This window comes from Eptatretus burgeri, chromosome 8 (assembly GCF_056783735.1).
Source record: "Eptatretus burgeri isolate ZD-2024b chromosome 8, Ebu_testis_v1, whole genome shotgun sequence".
NCBI lineage: Eukaryota > Metazoa > Chordata > Myxini > Myxiniformes > Myxinidae > Eptatretus > Eptatretus burgeri.
The window spans coordinates 90,414,464-90,434,284 of NC_140968.1; the positions used below are offsets into that span (position 1 = coordinate 90,414,464).

Sequence of the window (19,821 nt, forward strand, 5' to 3'; positions counted from 1 at the left end):
CTCGGCTGCACCTGAAACGGAGTTGGAAGTCGGTAGTGGGAACTCTACTGTAGTCGGTAGAGTGATACATGCCGAGGGCGTGGTTTCCCCGGTAGTGGAAATTGCGTAGTTAATTAGGTAAATTAGTTTTCGACAAATAGACCCTACGCTACGTGGTTGAAATATTGGCGACCATGGTCGGTTAAACGACCCGCCGCGTCACGGAATTATCCGGAGCAATGGCCTACAATTCCAGGGAGTCTGGTGGAAACGTCGTAGCTTTCCCCACCTCGTGGTCGTTCTCGCCACAATATATATACATATATATATATATATATATATATATATATATATATATATATATATATATATACAGTTTAAAGGCAACAAAACAACAATTGGACATATTATGAACAGGAGGAAGAAAAATAAATTAAAAAGAGCCAAGGTGTTTGAAAATTAGGTTTGGTCACATGTACTCAGTCACAAGTCACGAGGTGACTTCAAAGAGGCATGATGTTGAGAATCATTGCAGCTTGGCTCTCTTTATCATTAGGATAGAGTCTCAGGTCTATCTGAAAAGAAAGCATTTGGTATGTGCGAGATCATTGCGGCAGAAAACCCCAGGATCCCTCTACGGCTGGCATCCTCTTTGATGCAACTATGCTCAGCCCTTCTCAAGGAATGGTGTCAAACTTCACAGGATGTCATTTACTACGTTGTCGAATCAATACCATATGGTGTTGCTGCCATCGCTAAGGTTCATGAGCAACTCATAACACATAAGGTGCATTGTTGAATTGTTTTGGCTGGTAATTGTTCTTATATGAACGTAATGAGTCTTGCAACACTCCACCATTTCCATCTGACCTCTATTTTGTAAAGATTCAAATTAAACATTTTACTTCTCTCATGTTGAAATGTTATACCACCCACCTTTAATGCCAGGTCAGGGCAACCTTTCTCAAGGCCGCAAGGCAGCGGCACAGCATAGGGATGTTGCTAGTGCAGATTGAAAGAAGCAGCCGTAACATGCTTGAAGTTTTGACAGCACGTGCAAGCAATCCCATGAACATATTTTGTTCTTCTTTGAAATGAAAGGAGGCAACGCAGAACAGCATACGCCACGCCGAAAGCTCGGATGATCTGGCGGAATTAACGAGGATGCAGCTCGGATGGAGAATGGCACGTTTATTTTCATTATTTATCCAATCATTATATGCATCATTTGATGCTTCCACAACTCACTGCTTTACCTTTTCTGAGTATAACAAATATAAAAAGCCATTTTGCATTGTCTGAACCTTTAATGCACTTTCCAGCATAACTTTTGTACTGCTTTACATTGAACGAGACGCAACTCCTGTCACTTTGCTGGGAAAATTTGCACTGAGATCAAAAATTTCTTCTCTGGTGTGTGTGTGTGTGTGTGTGTGTGTGTGTGTGTGTGTGTGTGTGTGTGTGTGTGTGTGTGTGTGTGTGTGTGTGTGTGTCAAAATTTTCACACATCATATTTCAAAAACGAACAATGACTAAATTTGATTATTTTATTGACATTTTCACTTTACCAGTACACTATATATTAATTTGAAAATGCATCATTTTAAAGGACAAGCTCAATGTCAGTGAATTTCCCAATCTTCCCAAGTTTAGTGGTGAGCACTTCAGACTCTGAACTCAGGTTCATCATGAAAAGTACGTCAAGCTGCAAGGCTATAAACATTATGGACACCAAACGCTGCATTATTTGTCTTACAATGACAATCTCATAACTCACCTGTGGGGGTGCTTTTAAAACCCTTACTGCCGGTCCCAACCTCAGATAAAAGGAGAAGGGTTGTACGCAAGGCGAGCAACCCGACCGCTAAAAGATATCGAAGGAAAAAACAGCCAGAGCCAAAACATCAAGAAAAATCAGGCCTGGAAGCAGAGGCTTGTCCCATTGTGCAACATATGGATGGGAGTAGTCAAACCCTCCCAAGCAGGAAGCTGATGACCGGAAAGAACCCTTACTCTACGTTCGCTGAAAACTTCACAACAGCTTCTGGAATGCAAGAATGAAGCTGCCAACTTGAAAACAAGCAGAAACCATCAATGAGAGCTGAACGATCACTCAATTAAAACCCTTATAATCAGTGAGAGGCTTTTCCCAGAATCATATGTGATGAGAATCATAAACCATATTCAGTTATGGAAAATAAGTAGCACTCATATTGGACCAACAACAGGCACAGTTAGCTTTTTAAGAGTGGATATTCCTGGACAGCCGAATTTTACAAGCAAGGTTCCAAAACCACTGTCTATGAGTACTTGGAAACATGACAATAATCCATCGATACACACCAACAAATGATTACGACAGAGAAGAAAGGAATCACTTCTGCAACACACTGCAGGCCTTGGTGGACAATGTTATGCAGCCAGAAGATTTGCTTGTCAAAAACGGAGTGAATGCAACAGTTGGAACTGACAATGAAGGTGTGTCGGACATTTTGGGAAAACATAGAACAGCTCCAAAGCAACAACAGGGACCAGCTAGTTGAGCAGTGCCTGTTCAGTCATCAAACTGCAGGACGAACCATCTTTGCTCACAAACAAATTCACAAGGCAACCTGGATATATCACCCGATGATTTCACAAGAAGTTGACCACTTCCACCTGCATAAGAAATTCAGATAATCTCACTAACATGTTGGTGTTTTCCAATATGTCCCTTTGCCTGCTGTTGGCGTAATGGTTAGGGTGGTGGGTTAGGGATCCCAGGATCCTGTGTTCAAATCCCCCTTGGCTGTTGAATTAATACCAGGTGGGATTGACTCTGCCTGACATCCTTCTGAGGTTGGCAAAATGAGTGCCAGCATGTGTCGGAGTGTCGGAGTGGCAACCCAATCCAGGATTGTGCCCAATAGCCAAGGAGACTGCTTAAGCAGCACCGACGCTCTGCCCAGTGTATGGTCCTCCTCTCCTCCTCTCCTATAGTAAACTCTTTACTACCCTAGAATGCACGAAGGAAAGATGGGCAGTTGATTTGCATGGTGTCCTCAACAGCCTGGCATCAGAAATAACATTTGCCTTCAATACCATTGATAAATTGCTTGAGCTCATTGTCTGCAACCAGAAAATCACCCATAAATAACAAAAGATAGCAATTGCAAGGCCGAGGGACAACAAGGCATCGTGGAAAGCTCAAATCACCCCAGAGCCGTAAACAACGAGCGGAAATTCTTACCGAGAAACACTACGACCACTTCAAACTTATATGGGTATGCGAGAAAGTTCCAGACGACTGGAGAGAACGAACAATCGTAAAACTTCCCCAAAATGGCGATTTCAACAACCTGGTTGGGATTCGCATCGTTATGGTTCCGAAGAAACTCTGTCATCCTTCACAGCACCAAGGTCACCAATGATAACAGGCCTTGAGAAAAGCATGTTGCCTTTTGTTCGAAAACAAATCAAGCATTGACGAGATCTTCACAAACAGAGTAATGGATGGAAGATTGTGGTGTTGATGAATTGTATTGACTTTCAAAAGGCATTTGATTGTGTAAGACAGAGAATCACTTTGGCAAATACTATAAAATCATGAGCATCATCAAGCCTCTATAGTCTATACCAAAACACCCAATGTACAGTAAAGTAACATTAAGAAATGTCTGACCTCTTCAAGGTGACAACCGGAGCACTGTATTCTTTCACCAGTACTGTTTGAAGTATCATTTCATTCCAATAAGATGGAAGCACCTGGAATAACAAAACAAACATATTGGTATCAATACATAACTCAGAGATCTACATCATGCAGAATACATTTGGCTCATAAGTAGTAATGGGGACTGCAACAATGTCCAATGACCTATCGGAGGCCACAAGAAAGATCGGACAACATGGAGGCAAAGGACAACCCAAAGCCGTGGAAATTCTTCTACTTTTTTATGCAGCACAAATAAAAGCTGCGAGGTAGCATCATTGACCGAGGGTGCAGCTGTTGGTACTGATGCAATGCTTTCGGTAGGTTAGGGCAGGAATTTGTAATTTGGCCAGGATGCTGGCAATAGCTCACCGACTCTTCAAGAAGCACACCGTAGGATCTTTAATGTCCACCAACTAATGCTGGCAGGCAGCACACCCAGTTTCACGACCATCCGAGGGAAGGCACACACATTGATGAATCACGCTGCCTGTGAAACACAGAGATGACAGTTTATAGCTGGGTCGGGATTCAAATCCAGGCAACACAGCTTAGAGCGAGCGTGCCTACCTTCAGGCCGTCCTGCCAGCATGCCATGAAAATAAATATTGATTATTATGGTCACAAATATTGATGGTGAATCATTAGCAACTGTAGCCTGGTGGTGGCTTAGTGGTTAGGGTGGCGGCTTGGGATCCTAGGGTCCTAAGTTCAAACCTCGTTGGGCCACACCAGGAGGTTGACTCAGCCTGTCATCCTTCCGAGGTCAGCAAAATGAGTACCAGTGTACTGGTAAGGGGGACACTGCATCAGCGGCATAGCCGCATCCCAACCAATGATGCAACCAGCAGCCACAGGCTGCACTCGATAGAGAGAGACTGTAACAACTGTAACAAATTCACCAACTTCAGCTGTGTGATGGAAAAGAAAAAAGTTACTGCAAGATTTACTTACATCATAGCCTGGGGAGGAAAAGCCAGCTGAGTCTTCTAAAGGTTTTATTTATCTACTTATTTTTGTGTACATTGTCAAGGCTTGTATGAGCAGCTAACACACAATGCACAGCAAGGGGGGCATGAGACAAGAGGGGTGAGAGTGGGAAGGACAAAACAGTGGGGAATAGAGACATTAGGAGATCTGTGGAAGGGAGAGGGGTGGGGTGGGGAACATGGGGTATACAAGATGGACATCACAGGGACTTTCAGGAAGGAAAGCAAAGAATTTGAAGGAGGTGGGATTGGGGTGGATTAATGGGGGTAGAAAAGATCGTGGTTTTGGATGGGGGAAGACAAGAGGTGGTGGTGAACAGCTATTTTGAAGGCGTGGAGGGAAGAATGGGACTGAAGAGGGTGTGGGAGTTTATTGCAAAGGTGGGGAAAAAAAGAGGAATGAAATAGTGAAGGTGAGCAACGATTCGTGATTTTGGTAGTTTTACCAGAAAGAGGTTGCTGGTGGACCTTGAGTGCCCTGTGGAAATATGGGGGGGGGGGAGGACATATCGCAGACACAGCAGGGGGAGGGGGCAAGACCGGAGAGGAGACGGCAGAAGACAGAAAGACCATCTGCGGTGAGAGTGAGAGTCCCAAAGACTCAGCCTCATCGTGGGAGATACCAATGATCCGAAATGCCTTGGTTTCCACTGCGTGAAGCCGAGAAAGGTGAGAGGCAGGAGCACCAGAACTCCATCAGGCTGTGGACGAAAGCTTTGTATGTGGTCAGGAGCTCAGGTGGGCCAAGGAATGACTTTGCATGACGGAGGATTCCTAGTCGTCGACTAGCTTTGGAGGCCAAATTGTAAATGTGGATTTCCCAGGAAAGATAATGGCAGATAGTGAGACCCAGAATCTTGAAGAAATTAGAAACGAAGAGTTGTTTAGGTGAGCAGGAATGCCAGAAATAAGTCAGGTACCGTAATCCAAACTTTACTCTTTTTCCTTCCTGACAGTTTGCGGCTTGTTCATCTCCTGTGTCCTCCCCTTCCTTAATTCTTCCCGACACCTCTTCGGTATCCAATTGGGTTTTGCCCCTCTCTTTCCACTGTTCCTTAACTTTTGTTCTGTTACATCCTTACCCGTTCAATGTTCTAGCTCATCCATGAGCTTCGACAATGTATACAAAAATCCGAGAAGGATGGGGCACTGAGGAGGGTGAGAGAGTGGGGAGGGGGTTTGGGAGGAGGTAAGCATGAAAGGAGGGGTTCTCAACTTGCATTTGCTAGTGGGACTTGTGGGGGTTGGGTGGGGGGTAGGACAGGACTAAATGAAACCGGGTACGTTAAAATATCACATTAATACAGCATATGCAGACCGCAGAGAGATGTCCATGTTTGGTGGAGAGGGGAGAGGGTTTGGGAGAAGGTAATCATGTGGAGAGGGGGAGGGAAGGCAGTGTCATAGGAAGGGAAGGCAGTGTGAAGGGAAGAGAATGCGGTGTGAGGGGAAGGGAAGGGTGATAAAATATGCCCAAACAGCAACATCTTTTTAACCGCCGGGTTCTCTATAAAACCGTGTAGGAGCATTTAAACCCACACTATCTACATGGCAAAGGCCTTCCTGCATGCATGCTCACACATGCAGCGACCTTTGCACTACACCAGTTGTCTCACTCCAAATTGGATTTGTACATGATACACTATGGAGAAACAGTTTTAAATTTAAAACTAAACTGTCAGTCCTTAACAGTCTCCTTAACAGAGAGGGAGTGGTGGTGGAGCAGGGAGAGGGGTGAGAGAGGGGGAGAGAGAAAGGGTGGGAGACAGGTGGGGTGAGAGGGGGAGAGAGAGGAGAGAGAGAGTAGAGGGGGAGAGAGAGGGGAAGTGAGAGGAGAAGAAAGGTGGTGTAAAATAAAATTGCACATTTTCAGCGAGCGAACAACTACCTGAGGCACCGCATGACCAAACGCAGGCGATTGCGCCCTGAACTTTGTTCAGGTCAATCAATATATTCAGTGACAGTGGGAATATTGTAGAGCGCTCATCAAGTGGCTTAAGCACTCAAGCAAGCACTCTAACTAAATTGTTGATAAGGAATGGCGATTGTCGATCGCCCATCAGTTATGTAAACACCGTCCACGCGTAGACCGCCGGAATGTCAAGCGATGTCCGAATTGGACAAGCGAACACATTTTTTTTTAGCAGTCGGAACTACTGCTGAAGTCAAGAAGTAAATTAAAATTTTGAAATTTCTCTGGGATTAAGAGATTATAGAGGTTATGGCATGTGCGGAAACAAAATAAAGCCACGAACGCTGGCGTCTCCAGGCGGTTATAAACATTGCAATATATCCAGATATTCATAGCTGTGATGAACAGGGATTGGATAGTACGAGTGAGAAAGTGAAGAAAAAAAAAACTATCGTTAAGAAATCATTGTGGGCTATTCCAAATCAAGGCATTGTTGAGCACGCCAAAAAAAAAGTGGTGGCTTAAGACTTGCGAACTGACAGAGGGCTGACCAAGATGAAGTGCCACCATCTTCGTGAAGCTCATTTTGGTTTTTCGTGAGGAGCACCACCTAATCACCTCCAATAAGGTGTTTAAATTAACCCAAACACCGAGTTTTCATTCATGCACCGCCTTGGAATTCCTTCGTATGCTTGTAAAGTTTCAGGCTGCTCGGTTTCATGGAGTTATGGAGGAGACTCGCATACACCACACACACACACACACACACACACACACACACACACACACACACACACACACACACACACACACACACACACACACACACACACACACACACACACACACACACACACACACACACACACACACACACACACACACAGTATAGATGACAGCAGGCAACGTTTAGAAGGACACGGGAGGAGCACACAAACAACAACCACAGCCACGACAACAACAATTGCGTGTCATAAAATATCCTTTTTTGTGCGTTTCACTTCATTTCACATCCTCATTCACCCTCACAGATCGACAGACGTGCATTTTGTTTGTGAAGTTCAACATGCCGTCTTTTGATTAAACCCGTCAACGAAGCGACGCCGAATGCTAACATAAACCAAGGGAGAAATAAAAATGGGGAAGGCCCAGAGGAACTCCAAAGAGCAGCATTCTAGCAGATGCAGCAACCTTCAACTGTGTGCCATGGTCATCCGTCGGGTTATTTTTGAAGATTGTTGAAGCATGCTGTGAAGTGTCTTTATTTTAACAAATTTGATAATGTTGTTCATTCTTGAAATGGTAGAAACTCGCTTTGCTGTGAGTAACTCTTTGAATGGCATTGAATAGTGTCCTTGGGCCTATGGGAGTTGTAACATTCCTCACTCAAACAATCTCAAACCATCCTGATGTTCCTGCGATGACTTGTCATTTATTCTCCAGTTGGAAAGGCCAGTGTGCTTATACGTGGTTATATTCAAGGTTTAAAGGATATTTACATCGCCTGCTCTCAAGCATTTTAGCAGGCACAAGTCAAAATTGGAATGTTCACACTCTCGTTGGATGTCAGAGGAGTTGAATGGGAATGCTAATGGTGAGATTCCACTATATACAGGGTGTCCCTAAAAAAAATGACATCATTTGAAACTTGAATATCTAAGTAACTACATGTCCCATGCAAACGAAAGTAAATAGGCTTCATGTTGAACAATAAAAGATTTATTTATCAAAATTCGAACAAGAGATTCAGAGGGATGTAGATTTTTTAACCGTTTTCTCAAAACTTCACAAATGTTCAATATGCGCACCGCCTATGACACGACACACGTCAAGTCGGCGGTCCAGCTCCTGCCAAGCACGCTGTAGCATGTCTTGCGTAACATTCTCCAGCACCTCAGTGAATCTCTGCTAAAGTTCCTCTAGGCTTGTAGGAAGAGGGGGGGATATAGACCAGTCCTTTCACATAGTCCCATAGAAAAAAAAATCACAAGGTGTCAAGTCAGGTGAACGTGGTGGCCATTTCAACAGCACATTGTCATTATCACTGGCACGCCCAATCCATCTTCCTGGTAGATTCTCATAATAAGATATTCAACATAATAAGAGATAAGAATTAAACATTCAACTTAGTTAGTTTTTACACATTTTCTTAAAATTTGAGATCATTTGAGCGAGAATTAGCTTTGTTATTAGACTACGAAATGATGTCATTTTTTGGGGGGACACCCTGTATTGGTGATTGTGCGTTGCTTCCTGCAGGAACAAGACATTTTAGTTTGTGGAGCTATATCTATGTATGTACAATGGGGTGGATTAAATCCATTCAAAAAACAAGACCTCATCCATATTTGTGATTCTCTGCAATTATTTGCCGTCTCGGTACGTGAACCCTCTTTCATCACGACCATTTTCAACTGGAGAGTTCATGGAACACCTTCCGACAATCTTGAGAAAAATGACATGGGAAGAGAAAGATCTACGTTCGTTTTGTTTGTGACCCTTGCATGACACACGTGATGGTGTGAAAGTTGAGTCTCATATTCTGCCCTATTAAGGGCATGAATATATTTCATCCAAGTACTGCTAAACTGGAAGGGTTTTGAAAGTGATAAAAAGGCGATTTTGTTTTTTACAGTGTTGGGGTGTAATTAAATTTAAAATAGAAATTAAGTTTTTAAAGGTTGTAAGGAAAAAAAAAAACTTTTCCCCTGAAGGTTTACCGCCGTTGCTGCAGCGTTTTATGCACCACATTATTAACGGTGGTTGGAATGGCAACCACACAGGTAGCTTTTGCAGGTGCGCACAGGAAGGACGCTGTGGGATCTTTAACGTGCAGGTGAGACGACTCGTACTCAACAAGCAAAACCCAAGTGATATCATTGTTTTGAATAATCCATTCCAGAAGAGTCATGACTTTCAATGACCTGTGAATTGCATTGAGGTTGTGTGACCTCAATGTGTTGAGGTCGTTTACATATTACTGACGCAAAACACAATGATGGACCCCCATATATTCCATGCCCTATACTGTTTACTCCAATTATCTCTCAACCTTCTTACTCATGTGCACAACTTACTCCCCACTTTGCCCCCAACTTCCTGATCTCTGACAACTGAAGTCGCCTTTCCAATCGTTCCAACCTTTCCTTCTGCGATAACAGGTCAGCCGTCTGTAAGAGCAGCCAATTATGATGGTGTGAAATAAGAGACGCCACTTGGTCGGGAGTCAAACTTTTGGTTTCGAGTCTGATGACCAGCTTGACAATGGGCCGACACACACACACACACACACACGTGTTATTTCCACTGCGAGTGCAAAAGGGTGAGAGCCGGTCTCGTGAGAATTCTCATCTGCTTGAAAATAATCTTGGGTTTAGCCACGAGGCGCTTCATCACGCCCCTGTGATGGAGTGTCCGGCCGCGCGTTATCTGGGTCACGCCGTGTGTTTGGACAGGTGGCCGGTCTGTCGCGGCGAGGAAGTGGGGTGGATGGCAGGTCACGGCATGGGAATCGGATTGGAATCCCCGCATCCGTAAGTCCCGTCGCGTGACCGTAAACGACCACCACAATCCAGCCTGCACACTCTCTATTTTCCCCCGCGTGTTGGTTCGGGAGGTGCAGGACCACGCACCATCTTGATCTAGGTCCGAAACTTGACTAGACCCTGAGCTGCCACTGAAAGCTGGCAAGGATCCATGGTTGCTGGATTCTTTGGTAAGCCACAACCCTCACACGGGTTGAGAAGCCAATCAAATGCTCTCTCTCAAAAGGCCGTCGCTAGCTCTGCAGCACTGCCATGAATGACCCTGGGAGACACCTCGTGTTTCAAATGGTTGCGCACACGGAGGAAGCACCGCCACCCACCACAACCGCTGCGAGGTCATAGCACACACATGCTCGTCTCCGTAATCTCCGTTTGCCATGGCTCACCCGATAAGGCGCGGGGGGCGCCTTTCAAAGTGCCGTGTTTCTCATCCCGAGGCCAAGGCGCGCCCAAGGTCTGTGGATCTATGCTCGCAAGTCACGACTCCCTCATCCGACCTTGTGCTGGCCCCCTCTCTATTAAACTCATTCAAAGGAGTACACACGGCTTCATTACCCCAAGCGTGAGAAGGGAAAAGTAGGGTGAAGCGATTGATTCACTTTGTCTGTCCACAAGCATCAGTTTATGATTGAAGAACTACTTCATTTAAATTGAATGTTACATTTCGAACACGAATCGGAACATGAATCAAAAAACGAACATGTAGTTTAGGAGGACGTTGCCTCTGAATTCCTCCCGATCGCGAATGCGCAGAGAAGAGTGAGATCATTTTTACCCCCTCCACCTGCCGAGCAGTCAAACAAAATTGAAAATTATTCCAAACAGGAAACTTACTGCTTTTAAGGACGTCATAAAGGACACAAACAACAGGCACAAAGAACTAATGTTGTGTTAGATAAGGTGGTGTAAAAGACTCTGCATCAACGGCAGTAAACCTCTGGAAAAAAACTTTTTTGTTTCAATTTAATAGATATACATACATGAACATTGTGGAACACAAATTGCCTTCATGGCACTTTCAAAAAAAACAATCATCTCGACCAATCATATTTGCCGCTCGCATATCCCTCCCATGTCCTTGTTTCTCAGGACTGTGCATGGTAAGGTGTTCTACGAACTCTCCAGTTTGAAATGTACTCGGCATATCACAGTATCCGTAAACTCATTTCAGGATGAGTGCTCGGAATGGGGAATGTGATAACCGACCTTTTTGTGTTGTTGGGCAAACCGACCTATTTTTTTCATATCTCAGTTAATACACAATATTGTCCCACCTGTAAAGGTGAATACATTTCAGGATATCACACAGAGAGATTTCACAGCTAAGAATAAGTTCTGGACATGAAAGCTTCAAAACAGGAAACATCCCTCCACTTTTGTGATGTCGACATCACATCTATTAGAGAGTACTATTACAGTGAAGCAGGTTAGTGGTTGTGTGAGCTTGGATCTCATGGCAGAGTGACGAAGCTATCGTGAATGTTAGTGGAAACACATCACAAGCTTTATGCATCGTGATGATAATATCGCCGTTAGTCATAATGATGAGGTTAAAGTGAAGTTGGTTTGATAGATCTTTTATTTGGTGCTGTTGACGGCATCACCGTCGTAGCAAGACATCACCCGAAAATTTCTGCTTCGTCTGTGGTCACCAAGAAACCTGGCCCATCCCTTATTACCTCCACCAACGGTGGTGGACAGAAGTTAAGTTTTCACCCCTGTCTGTTTGTTTGTCTGTCTGTGAACAGGATATCTCAAAAAGTTATGGAAGAATTTGGATGAAACTTGGTGGACAGGTTTGCTGGGTGACAAGGACAAAACGCTCCAAACATGGTCGCATCAGATTGGAACTGGTGTGACGTCAGAGACCTAAGGTCAAATATTTCAACTAGGCCTGTTGTGGTCGGCTGAAATTGTAGTTCATTTCTACTGAGCTGTTATTACATAAAGGTCATTTAAAATGGACTCACATAAATGGTGTAGTTGTCAAAAAGTGTGAGAGACTCGTAGGGTATTCGTATAGCTGGCTCACTATTGATATTCAGGGAGGAGGTCTGCATGTGAAGTCAGTCCACAATCTGGGGTTGAATTAATGCCTTGAAGGCAACTGTGATTGGCATGAAAAGGCACTGCAGCCCATAAATCTCCTGCTGCCCATAAAACAGAAAAAAAAACCAGAGTGGACAGGTTACCCACTGCAATTCCAATTTCTCAATAAGGATGGAATGTATGGTTGACTACCTTGCGTCATAAGGATCCTCCGTGATCTATAGGCCCCAAACGACTCCGGCAGTCCCACGAGGATGAATTAACTCGTGAACCTCCAACGAAAGATCCGATCAGAACCCTTTGTGGATTTATCTCTTATTCAAATTCTACATATAGGTGTAAGTATATTATTATTTACATCATCATCTCAATTGGTGCAGTACTGATTCATTGAAGAGGAGTGCGATTGTTTGGCGTTTCATGAATAAGGACTCGTCTGATGCTGTGACCCCAGGTTCAAGTCCCATAATTATGCTCTGTCGATTTGTCTCCTGTGTCCTTGGAAATTCATAATACAGTACAATTATATTTTTGAATACACTTGATGTCTCAATGCATTTGTTTTATGTACAAAGTTCCATTCCAGCAGTTATACCAGCTTTAGTGGTGTATTGGTCAAACACAAGGAGTGTGGGGTTCAACTTTAAGAAAATTACATTAAGAATTACAAGCATGTCTAACAATTTAGAGTTTCAGTAAGTTAATGCAAAAAAATCATTTTTAGTTTTTGATTTCATAGAACTTTTTGTATTAAATATATTGTTGTGGTTACCAGATTCGCAAACCACCATTCAGGTCCCTTAGGTGAGGTATCTCGGTAAGTGCATGTGTAGTTAGGCCCAAACCCGTTGTCTAGTGGGAATACATGTCATTTATGCGAGCTGCGACTCTTCAGGATAGCCGTTTTTCTTTTACTATCTTTATTTTGGACCAACCGCCAGGATTACCATCACAATTACAACCACAACCACCGCTTCACCACAACCGCCACGACCTTCCCGTCACACCTCGCCACCGTAGCATCGCCACCGTTCTTGCCCCGCTGTGGGTACCGGTGTTGGACTCATGCAGAACGCGCGTCGAACAGCGTGTACAAAATCACGGATTTTCTGCTTCAAAAACGGATCAAAAACGACACACGCCCACTTTTTGCCGTCCAATCGGTGAGCGAGGGGCGAATTGGCCCCGCCCCCAGGGCGATCGATATATGCAAATTTGTGGATCAAAAAGCCTTCACGCCCACTTTTTCTCGGGCCAATGGGGAGCGAGGTGAAAGGTCAAAGGGAGGGGGTCAAAGGCGAAGTTACGGGGGGATAAAAGGACCGTGTTCGTCAGTCAGAGGAGGTCGGAGAGTCAAGAAGAGGAGAGTCGGAAGCAGAGGGTCAAGACTTCGCGGGCGGTGGAGCTGCTCGTCGTGTGCGTTGGAGTCGGAACAGAGGGGACGGAGCTGTGGAAAGGCGGCGACACCAGACGAGGGGGTGCTCGCGTCGTGCAGGAAGCTGCACCCGAGGGAGGCCGACAGCGCGACCTGGCCGAGGTGGAGACGCTCGTCGCACATAATAAAGATCCTCTATACCCCGAGCATCAGCAACCCCCTCCTGTTTCCCCCGCGCTGAGATAGTGCGACCAAGGGGCCCCGTTCCCCCCCCCCTACCAGGCACTGTCCACGAGGCCGCGGGTTGCGGGGCCATCGCCGCTCCGCGTCTCATCACCAGACGGGTAGGCCCGACCCGGTCTCGGCCTCAGGCCTACCTCATTCTTGGGGGATGTTCTTTTCCTTGGTTTTGGGTATGTGTTGTCGGCGCCGTCTGTGAAGTAGAATTGTATAAGTGTTGCCGTGTGCTCGGTAGTCGGTATTAGCTCTGCACTGTGTTTTCACTTTTATGTTTGCTTTTTGTGTAAATGGAATTGTGTTTTCTTTTTTTGTGTGCATTTGGTGGAATTGTATTTGTGTGCTTTCCGTTCGTCGCGAATAAATGTGCTTTATTGTTGAACTGTTCTCCCACTTCGCTTCGTCTTTTCCTCCATTGAATCCCCATCTTGCTTCACGTAAAGGGTTGGTAGTGGGCTGAATACGCCCGATAATTAATCGAACCGTCGAGGTCGACGATAACACCGCTCGGTTATTCTGATAGTACGGAACGGGTCGCTTAAGTGGCCCGTGTCCGAAGTCGACCTGCGGCGAGGTGCGATCGCCCGGTCTACCCTCCGCGTGGGTACTTAGGTAGTTCGAATTTGGCGAGCAACCCTATCCCACGCGGGGGCTGATTGGCTCGATCGCGGTGAGACCGAAAGGTCCACCCGTGACTGGTTCCCGGCGTTAGTCCGAGAGGGTCACGACTGGATTGTCCGTCCGGTGGGCGACGTGCCGCGATTCGAGTTACGTGGCCGTCGCACGCCGGCGGGCGCGAAGACCGCAACACTGGTGTCAGGAGTGGGATACAAATTCATCGCCCTCTTCGCGGCACTGGTATCGGAGAACAGGAAAACGGGCTCTCCTGTCTCCGGCTAAATTTACGGGAATCGGTCCAGGGGTGAGAGAAGCGACCCCCGATTCCCTCCAAATTACGAGCGAGCAAATTAACCCTTCACGAGAAGCAAGATGGCGTCTCAAGGCGAGCGGGAGCCGGGGGTATTAGAAATGTATATGTGTAATAGTAATGTAGAATCCATGGTCCAGGATGGAATCCCCGAGCAGGAAATGTTGATTGTGCAGGAACACGGACTCGCCCAACTGAACCCAGGGCCCGAGGTGGGTGCGGCAGCGGCCGCGGTGTATGACACCTCCCCCCCCCTCTCCACCAAGACCCTTCCCCAACCCTTGCCGAAACGGCTCAGCTGAGTGCATCCAACATGGCCCAGCTATGCGCCATGCTGGCGGCAATGAACAAACAAATGAATGAAGTGAAAACGACGATGGATACAAATACAAACGAAATGAAAGGCATGAACGAAAAGATGGATACAAATACAAATGAAGTGAAAACGACGATGGATGCGAATACACAGCAAATGAGAAAAGAAATGAAAGAACTACGGGGTGAGACGCAGAACATGGGCCGATGCCTGCAGGCGGGCATGAAGGCCGTGACCAGGGAGCTGGGAATGGCGACTCCACGTGTGGGAGCAAACGAGCTGGGTGGGGGTGCAACGGCTGACAGGCCCGCGGTGGAGGCGGGTGAAAAAATAATTCGTGGAACGTGTTGGGCGAGGGTCGTGACGATGACCGAAAGGGAAAAATTAAATGGGGAGACCAAAACGTGTGAGACGAGACACGAGGTGACGACAACAGAAATAATAGTTGAGACAAGGGAGGTAAAGGGTGAAGAGTTGGCAGAGACACGGGAGATGGGAACGATAGAGGGAAGACTACACGATGAAGACGGGGTAAGTGACGCGCACGCACACACGGAGGTAGTGGAGGACAATGGGGTTGAGCTCGCGGAGCGTGTAGGGACCCGGTGCGAGCAGCGGGATGGCCTCCTCCAGGAACAAGGGGAGGGAGTATGCCCCCTTGAGGCGAGTCACGACCAGGTGAGTTCGGTCGTGTTTTGCGAGGTTGAGGGGACGAGTGCTGTGGACGGGTGCACGGAGAGCTTGGGGGGTATAGAGGCCCCGGAGACCCTTGTGGGGATACGAATCCCCAGTGTAGTTGTCCCTGTGTGTGTGGTGCAAGGCGTGAGTGCGTCCCCGTGTGTGGAAGCGACCCCGTGTGTGAGTGGTGTGGTGGCGATGGTGCCAGAGTGCGTGCTTCCCAGCACGCCGGGTGTGGATGGGGCACCGTGTGTGAGTGAGGCCGTGTGTGTGAGTGAAACGGCCAGTATGAGTGAGGCACCACGTGTGAGTGGTGTGGTGGCGATGGTGCCGGAGTACGTGCTTCCCAGCACGCCGTGTGTGGATGAGGCACGGAGTGTGAGTGAGGCACCGCGGGTTAGTGCCCCCGCGTGTGTGGGTGAGGCACCGTGTGTGGAAGAGGCCGTGTGTGTGAGTGAAACGGCCAGTATGAGTGAGGAACCGCGGGTGAGTGCCCCCGCGTGTATGAGTGAGGGACGTTGTGTGGAAGAGACCGCGTGTGTGAGTGTCGCCGTGTGTATGAGTGAGGTACCGCGGGTGAGTTCCCCCGCGTGTATGAGTGAGGCACGGTGTGTGGATGAGGCACAGCGGTTGAGTGCCCTCGCGTGTGTGGGTGAGGCACCGCGGGTGAGTGCCCCCGCGCGAGTGAATAGAGCACCACGTGTGAGTAGTATGGTTTGTGTGAGTAGTGAGGCACGCGTGAGTGAACGGCCGTGTGCAAGGTCGCTGTGTGCCAGGGAGACCGTGTGTGTGAGAGAGCGGTATGAGAGGGAGATGTCGGTTGGCATGCGGGAGCACGCAGCCGCGTCTCCCGGTGTGAATGTGATGGAGTGGACTGTGTGCGTCGTAACACGCAGGTGTGCGTGGGTTGAATGGAGACGACGAAGGCGACAGAGGAAAGAAAGCCGAGTAGCGGCTGTGGTTGTTTCGAGCACCGTGCCGGGTTCACCCAGCAGTGAGCACGCGGTTCGTGCTGTGCAACGCACGAGACCGCCACGTGCTCGCTTGTGAGAGTGAAGTCCCGGTCCGGAAACGCACGCGGTGGATTTGCCGATCCCGCGGACGGACAAAGTTTAGGCAGGACTACGGATTTGGACCGGACGGGTTCTCCACGCGATCGTGTGTGTTAAGCTCCAACGGGCAAAGCACATGTGTTCGCGTGGGGAACCCCTCGAGACGTGGGGCTTGTGTTTTTTTCTTTGCGCACGGTGACGTCATGGCTGCACGTGTGGTTGGAATCCGGCAGGAGGGGTATCTCTGCCGAATGGTACCGTCCAAGGAGGGACGAGGAACACGTGCAGCTGCGTGACGTCACGGGCAGGTGCAAAGTGCGCGAGCTCTGAGTTGCCGCGCAGGTGCTGCGCATGGAAAAAAAAAAAGAGAAGCAAGCCTCACTTTCGGGTGTACAGGATTCCTGGGCAAGGGGTAAAAGACCCCCTTGACCTGGGCACAGGATGGAAACTAGTTAGGGGGAAGGGTTAGCTTAGTTAGACCGACTTCATGGGGCAGGGGTAAGTCCTCATGGAGTCCGTGGAATGGATTAGTTAGAGGGATTGTAGCCAGCTTTAGGTTGGGAAATAAAATGGGATTAATTTGGAGACAGTGACAGACTTGTGAATGTGTAGAGGGGACGTAGCTTAGCTACGTAGAGTTAAAAGGAACGTGCTATAGTGTAAGGGACGACGTGGGAGCACGAGTTAGTTAGGGGATGTAGTTAGGAGGATGGCAGAGTTCAGCGGTGTGTGTGTTGAAGAGTTGGAGAGTTGTGAGGTGAGTACATGGTGAGTGAGTGAGGCCAGCGGGCCTGTGTGTGTGGAGTGAATGGGGAATGCATGGTGCGATGAGTGATTGGGGGGAGGAGTGACTCCCGCCCAAGGGACCCCGGGGTCAGTGTAGATTGAGTTAGCTGGGTTAGTCAAATTGAAATATGGAGGTCGTTTTGTTGTTGGTGGGAAAGTAGGCTCGAGACCCATTTGGAGGGGTGCAGGAGCCCTGTTGACGGGCTTGGGAGCGTGGCTGCGAAAGGTGAGTATCGCTGAGTGGGTACCCCGGGCACCAGGCTAGTCGGCCGCGGTAGACCATGGGCCCATGGGGGGCCGGGATAGAGTAGTGGGCACGGGTGCGCCTGCTTGGTGCGGGGGCCCGGGGCGCCATTAGCCGCGTGGGCAGTGTAGTGGGCACGGGTGACCCTCGGAAAGGGACCCGGGAGGCCGGCCTGCCACGTGTGCGTTTCAGGGGAGGTGCCATGGGGGGCACTCCCCGGTGTTAGGGAGCTGGTAGGCTCGGAGGCAGTGTAGTGCCCGGGGGTGCCATAGCGGGAGATTCGGCAGAGGGTCGTGCCTGCCAAAGGGAGCCACGTGTCCCAGCCAGGAGACCGTGTGAGGGCACGGAGAGAAAATTGGGGGGCGAGGCCCGAAATTGTGAGGACACCAACACAGGCGACGGGAATCTGGGTTGTTAGAACCAATAGTTTAAGCGAGAGGCGCTTGTTGAAAGCCCCGGGGTAGTTTAACAGTTAAATGGTTAGGGTAGATTAGGAGATGTACCCCTCCGCACCATCCATCCCCTCGCTGTCGTTGTGGGCCGCTGGACCCACTTTGGGTAAGATCGCCGAACTCTGGGGAGGCCATTCTGGGGCTTCGTTGGGCCTCGACACAGGACGTTAGCTCTCCCTTATTCCCCTCCGGGAAGGGAACGTAGGGGTTGGGAGTAGGCTAGGTGACAGGATAGGGTAGCCGAACAAGGACGATAAAGGGGGTTAGGGGACGATTTATAGTGGGGAAGTAAAAATAAAAACAACAAAAAAAATAAGTTGGGGCTAAATTGGGGTTTGACAAATTAAGGGAGTGGGTATGTACAGTGACAGGCAAAGGCAATAGGTTGGGAGGGAGACAGGTAGGTAGGTCCGAGCCCGCCTTCCAAGTGGCCAGCACCACCGCACTCCCTCCACCAACCTCCATTGAACGGCAAAGGCTGGCCAACTTCATCGGCTGGCCGTGTTTTGCTTCAAGGCGGAGGCCGGCCAAGTTCATCGGCAGCTGTGTGCTGCAAGGCCTGTGCCGGCCAGTTCATCTGCTGGCTGTTTTTCTTCGAGGCCTGTGCCGGCCTGGTTCTGCGGGCTGTGTTTGCCTGCAGCGGCCTTCTTCTGCGGGCTGTGTTTGCCTGCACCTTTGCCATGCCATGCCCACTGCCCACGTTCACCAGCCCCGTTCAATTTTTGCTTTGCCCCCCCTGTTCATTTCCATGTGCGCCAGGATCCGCAAGGCAACAGTTTGCAAGCTGCAAGAACTGCCCTGTTGGCAGCTACAACACGGGCCTGCAGTGGCGGCCCGTGCACCGTGTTTGTGTCCATGCATCCATTCGTTGTGCTCATTGCGTGTGCCGCTTGAGCTGGCACGGAGACTACGTTTGTACCGCCCATGCACCGTTGTGGTTCACTGCGTTCAGTTCAAAAGGGAAGGCCTTGGACTGCGTGTGAGCAGCCAGCCACGTTCCCTGTCACCTGCATTGTTTGAGCCAGAGACTGCATGTGGGCAGCCTGGCTCCCTGCTAACTGCTTTCTTTTTGCAGAGTTCATTGATCCTGGGCCATGGTTTAGTGTAAAATTTGTAAGTTAAGGTAAGATGTACTGTAAATATGAGTGCGCCCCCGGCATGTATGTCTTAGCGCCGGCAATTTTATTTAAGTCGTCCGTGTGAGTGAGTTTGTTTAGATAGTTACGCAGCCCTCAGGTTATTTATTTTGGGGACACGAATACCATGAATGTCGCACTCAGGGATCCGTAGGTAAAGTGTACTAGGGGAAAACTACACATGATGGCACACGAAAATTTGACGACTCGGGACGAGTCTGTAAAAAGGGAAGGGGGTAGTGTTGTGGTTACCAGATTCGCAAACCACCATTCAGGTCCCTTAGGTGAGGTATCTCGGTAAGTGCATGTGTAGTTAGGCCCAAACCCGTTGTCTAGTGGGAATACATGTCATTTATGCGAGCTGCGACTCTTCAGGATAGCCGTTTTTCTTTTACTATCTTTATTTTGGACCAACCGCCAGGATTACCATCACAATTACAACCACAACCACC

At 48.2% G+C, this 19,821-nt stretch overlaps 1 long non-coding RNA gene across 4 annotated transcripts in view; it reads right to left on the reverse strand.

Moving 5' to 3' along the window:
* The window catches only part of LOC147022253 (uncharacterized), a 136,375-nt gene that overhangs the window by 100,952 nt on the left and 15,602 nt on the right, over nt 1–19,821 (reverse strand). For 2 of the 4 annotated variants that reach the window (XR_015061133.1, XR_015061132.1), the window contains exons 2-4: nt 4,043–4,160; nt 3,641–3,723; nt 916–1,125 (exon numbers count right to left, since the gene is read on the reverse strand). This is a non-coding gene — a long non-coding RNA (uncharacterized LOC147022253). Of the gene's footprint in view, nt 1–915; nt 1,126–1,756; nt 3,724–4,042; nt 4,161–19,821 lie in introns of all 4 variants that reach the window. The other 2 variants (XR_015061135.1, XR_015061134.1) reach the window with 2 other exon arrangements.